Here is a 5,453-nt window from a genome sequence, read left to right as displayed (position 1 = left end):
AAAGGTTCTCATTGGTCTGTGAGCACAACAGAAACAACAGGAAAGATGAAAATAGCACCAGCCTTTTCTAGTCGTTATCAAATAAGACAGTGCTGCTGCTCTAACCGCACAACCTGCAATGTGACATGGTAGGTGTGCATATTGGACACCAATCAAAGGACTTTGTTACTGAAATATCTGAAGAACTTTGTAAGACAGGTCCCACAGCAGTAGACATGAGGGCAGCATGCAAGGCAAGACTCTGATGCATTAGTTCCGTGGCAACAGTGGTTATGAAAGCTTTCAGGACCAAAGGACATAGTACTAAGCACTGAAGCTATATTTCTAAATAAGACAGACTTGGTCTCTCCCATCATGGAGCTTGCAATCCCTGCAATCCAGCAGCTGGGACAAGAGGTATCGAAAGAGTCTAAGTGTAAGTGTGAGGAGTCTTTGAAACGAGAAGTGCAGGATACTATGAGAGGGTATTACCAGGGAGTCCAATGTAGCCTTCATGTTCAGGAAAGGCTCCCTTGAAGAAATTTTGTGAAACAGATCCGAAAGATGAGTAGTGGCTAGCCAGGCAGAGGAGAAGGAAAAGTGTTCTAGGCAGAGGAGACAACATGTGCAATGGGCCTGTGGCTAGAAAGAACCTGATCCATGTAAAGAACCAAAAGCAATGCAGAATAGATGGAGCAAAGACAGCTCCGGGGAAAGTGGTAAAAAGGGTCTGGAAAGGTAGGCAAGGGCCAGACTAGGGAGAGACCCAGGTCATGTTAATGGTTCTGAACTTTAGCTAAAGGACAATGGGAAACCATCAGTTTCCTCATCTGTAAAGTGAAAACAATAATAGCTATCTCAAAGGGTTATCAGGGAGCAAAATGAAAAGAATACAAATGAAAGTTCTTTGTAAATTTTAAAGCATTATTGAAATACTACTATTATGTTAATAGTAATAATAAGCTGTGCTGCTTTCTTAAGTAATAGAAACCCAAGAATTCTAATCCCCTGCTAAGTGGAAATTCGAAAGTCTATAAAACCCTGACTCACTCCATGGAACTGACAGAAAGGCTAGAAGTTTACTTCAGTTGAAACTTCCAGTGTGAGGCTCATGAAGCCCAGGGGTGAGCCCAGCTATTTGGAGCAAGATCACACCATTTATGGCAATGTATATTTCTTTCTCAACTCCACCAGAACTCCCCAACACCACTTCCAGAAAAGATCCATATTCTGCCTCCCTCTCAAGCCCACCAGGGCAGAACTGCTAAAACATCCTTTCCTTGTGATTTCTTCCAACCAGAGACTGAGCCCAGCATCAACCAGCTCAGCTTTTGTAGAAGCTTTTATCATTTCCAAAAATTACAGTCCTCTTAGCTGCTCATGGCAAATAATTATTCTATTCGGCATCTGTGTTACACTTTAGGAAAAATTCAACACCTTTCCAAATCTGTGACATTTTATTCTTACAATGTTTCCATGAAGTAGGTGAAGTAGGTAAAACCCGTAGTCCAGTTTCACCGAATGGGTGAGAAACCTGGGCTTTATCCTGGAGTGTGCACAGAGTGAGCACAGTTATCCACCAAGAATCCAGATCCCAGGACTTTCTTCCTCTGCAATCTGGCTTGACTCCTGACCGCGCCACCCACGGAGAGCTAATGGTTCATTTTGAGCCACTTCCTCTCTGCCTGCACTACGTTAAACATCACCCATGTACAGAAGGGCAGAGCTTTTGCAGGTATAGGCAGTTGATTTAGCCCCATCACCACACCCCTTGTCCTAGCTCTGGGTAGAACGAGCCAGACACAGTTCTTCTCCAGAGGCCACAGATTACCATAAATGTTCATATTACTACACACCAGAGGATGCAAAGTTGCATGTTTCCTCTGAACTATGCAATGCTTTTTAAAAACTCTTTGAAAACTTAAATGCCGGCATTTAACAATCAAGATATTTCACATAAAAATCCAGGTTTTCCTCTTTTTCTTGAAAAAAATCAGAAGATATGGCATAAATGCCTCGAGTCGAGTACTGGCTTAAAGCCAGCGTATACACCACAGCCCCCACCCTACCAGGATCCTTCCTTGAGGTTACCTGACTGATACCAAACATCTGCGTTTGGAACCCCCGCCCCATACAGACCAAGTCTCAAGTACACACACAGTCTCCCGCCTATGTGACCCCAGAACCTGTGTAGGGCTTATCCTATTTGAATGGAACTTTGGGAATGTTTTGGAGATCTTTGTGTAACCTTGTTTGGCCACTCCAGTCAATCCCAGATGGATCTTAAGTTAATCTTCTGCAGCTTCTTCCCGGAGGTAAAGGAGGAGAGATTTATTCCATCAAAGACTCCTGTTGGGTCCCCTCCCCTCCAGTGCATCCTCTTTTGCACTCCAGCTCCTTTATTTTGTTCAATCATTTAATCAATTATTCAGATTTTTTTTTCTTAGTACTTTTAAGGGAGCTGGGACAAGTGGCCACCAATCATTTTTTTGGAATGAGATGGGGAATTAAGAAATGCATCACCCGGTGTCCAGAGACCTGGGTTCTGATACAGGCCCTAAAGCTGCTTGTTGTGTGACATTGGGCAAGTCACTTCACCTCTCTGGAATTCAAGCTGTTTTCCACAAAATGGGAGGGTGGAGAGAGAATGGAAACTCCAACTTCAGGGCAGGGCGGGCTGAGGTGATAAAGTGATAGTGCCCTCTAAGTGATTGCATACTATGCAAATGTCAGGTGTGGTCATCATCTCAAACTGTGGTTTCTGTGGTGACTCAATAGATCTTAGATAAATTTTTAAAAAGAAAGAAAAGCCAGGCTCTGTGTTAGGTGCCCAGAACCATTAGAACTTGAAAGAATAAAAGCCTGCCCTCAATTTACTTACAGTCTACTGGGAAAAATAAACACAGAACTAGACAAAAAAATTAAATATAATGTAAAGGGAGAGTCTAACATATTCTGGACTCAAATATGCACACCCGAACTTTCCTATAATGGGATGGAATTTGGGTACAAACTATGGTATGTTATTTTGATAACTCAAAAGTTCTCAAATTAGTTAGCTGAACACAAGTTTAAAGCTTCAGGCAATTTTTCCCAGGTGTTTAGTCTAAAATATTAAATGCTGTATGTAGTCCGCAAGTCCTTTGCTTAGGGCCATTTTCTTATTGATATTTTAATCCACTGTTTAATTTATTAATTTATTTCATGTAATAATTTATGAACTGAATTTAAATAATTCAATTCCTATTTAACGAGCCACAAGAAAACTGGGATAGCTGGAACAAAGAGAGCTCCTCCTGGCTGGAATGTGCTCATGATGCATGCTGGTGTTAGTGAAGAAAAATACACCGTTTGCACAATTACACTTCTGTGAATATTATTCATAGCCAAGCAATTTAATTTATGATTATGCTTTGTTTCTTTTCTCAGTTTCTATTTTTTTCCTGGAGTCAATTGTTAATAAAACAAAATTGGTTTTTATTTGCTCAGTTTTCTCTGTTGATAAAATTAACTTATTCTCCACTGTTCACCCAAAGTGTAAATCTTTGCTCTGTTTATTTCATCTTATTTCTTGGAGACATCCCTCCTGGAATCTTCTGTCCTCCTCCAATCTTGACTGATTATTCTCTGGGCCTGCTGCTCAGCAATCAATCCCCTTGGGATTTCTCTTCATCATCATTTTATGGATTCCCTTCACTTTTCACCTAGGTTGACTATTCTATGCCTGAATCATAGGTCTTCCTGTTTCTTGGTTCATTCTATCTTTTTGGTGCACCACATCCTCCACTGGTTTCCTGAGAATGAGTACCCAGGTGGGAAGTAAAAATTTTAAGATTTCACACATCTAAAAATGTGCTAACTCTTGAATTGACAATTTGGCTAATTTGTAAAATTCTAGGTTGTAAATAATTTGAAAGCATTCCTCTGTTGTCTCCCAGAATTACTGATAAGAAGTAGGATGTCATTTGGATGGCTGTTCCTTTGAATGTGACCTGCCTTTTTTCTATGGAAGAATCTAGGATCTTCTCACTCAGTGCTCTGAAATTTCCTGATGGAAAGCGGTATTTCCTCAATTTTCTCTTCCAACCTTTCCATTGATGTTAATGGCTGTCATATTTTTAAGGTCTATTTTATTCTCTATGGTTTCTGTGGGTGTATGTGTGTGTGTGTATAACTTCCTGTTCTTGTTTAATGGATGCAATATCTCCATATCTATCTGAGGATAATTATCATCTTTAAAGTTTGGATTTACTTCTGTTCTGCTCTCTGCCTGGTTTCTTTTTTCTTGCTTGTTTGATCTTTCTCCTTCATGTTAGAGACATTTTTCGATGACTTGGTGATCCTTGGCTGCTCATTACAGTTATAACTGAGGCACTAAAAAGTTGCTTGGAAGCTCTGTATTCATGAAACAGGGCTCCTTAGTTGGTTGGTGTTATTGTAGTGAGCTAGACTGTTTTACTGGGGACTCTCAGCTCTTAGTATCTGTAGAGGGTTGAATGATAGCTCCCCAAAAGATATGTCCATGCCCTAATCCTCAGAACCAGTTAGTGTGACCTTATTTGGAAAAAGGGTCTTTATGGATGTAATTAAGGATCTCCAGGTGAGTTTATCTTGGATTAGTGGGTGGCCCCTGAATCCAGTGACAAGTGCCCTGATCAGAGACACAGAGGAGAGACACAAAGGGCAGAAAAGAAGGCTATGTGAAGATGGAGACAGAGATTAGAATGATACAACTACAAGTCAACAAATGCCTGGAACCACCAGAAGCTGATAGAGACATGGAACAGAGACTCTGGAGGAAGCATGTTCCCTACTGACACCTTGATTTTGGACTTTTGGCTTCCAGGACTGTGATAGAAAACATTGCTGTTTTCTGCCACCAAGTTCTTGGTAATTTGTTATGGCAGCCCTAGGAAACCAATACAGTGTCCAGAGTGTCTTCACTTGGACTAGTCAGAGACCCTATTATAATCAAACTCTAGAATGACAAAGAGAGAAAATTCTGAAAGCCACAAGAGAGAAGCAACATGTCACATACAAGGGGAGCCTCAATAAGATTAAGTGCCAATTTCCTATCAGAAACCATAGAGGCAAGAAGGCAGTGGGATGACTTATTTCAACTGCTCAAAGAAAAAAATTGCCAACCAATAATTTTATATCTGGAAAAACTGTCTTTCAAAAATGAAGCAGATATTTTTTAAGACATTCCCAGATAAACAAAAGCTGAGGGAGTTTGTCACCACTAGACTCGCCCTACAAGAGATGCTAAAGAGAGTTCTGCAGGTTGAAAGGAAAGGACAAAAGACAATAGATCGAAGCTTCATGAAGAAATACAGATCTCCGGTGAGTGTAATGACATGGATAAATAGAGTTGCCAGTAATATTGTATTTTTGGTTTGTCACTCCACTTTTTACTTCCTATAGGATCTAAAAGGCAAATACATAAAATGTAATGATAAATGAGTGGTTTTGGA

This window comes from Choloepus didactylus, chromosome 18 (assembly GCF_015220235.1).
Source record: "Choloepus didactylus isolate mChoDid1 chromosome 18, mChoDid1.pri, whole genome shotgun sequence".
NCBI classification, from domain to species: Eukaryota; Metazoa; Chordata; class Mammalia; order Pilosa; family Megalonychidae; genus Choloepus; species Choloepus didactylus.
Note: the sequence above shows the minus strand (reverse complement) of the source record.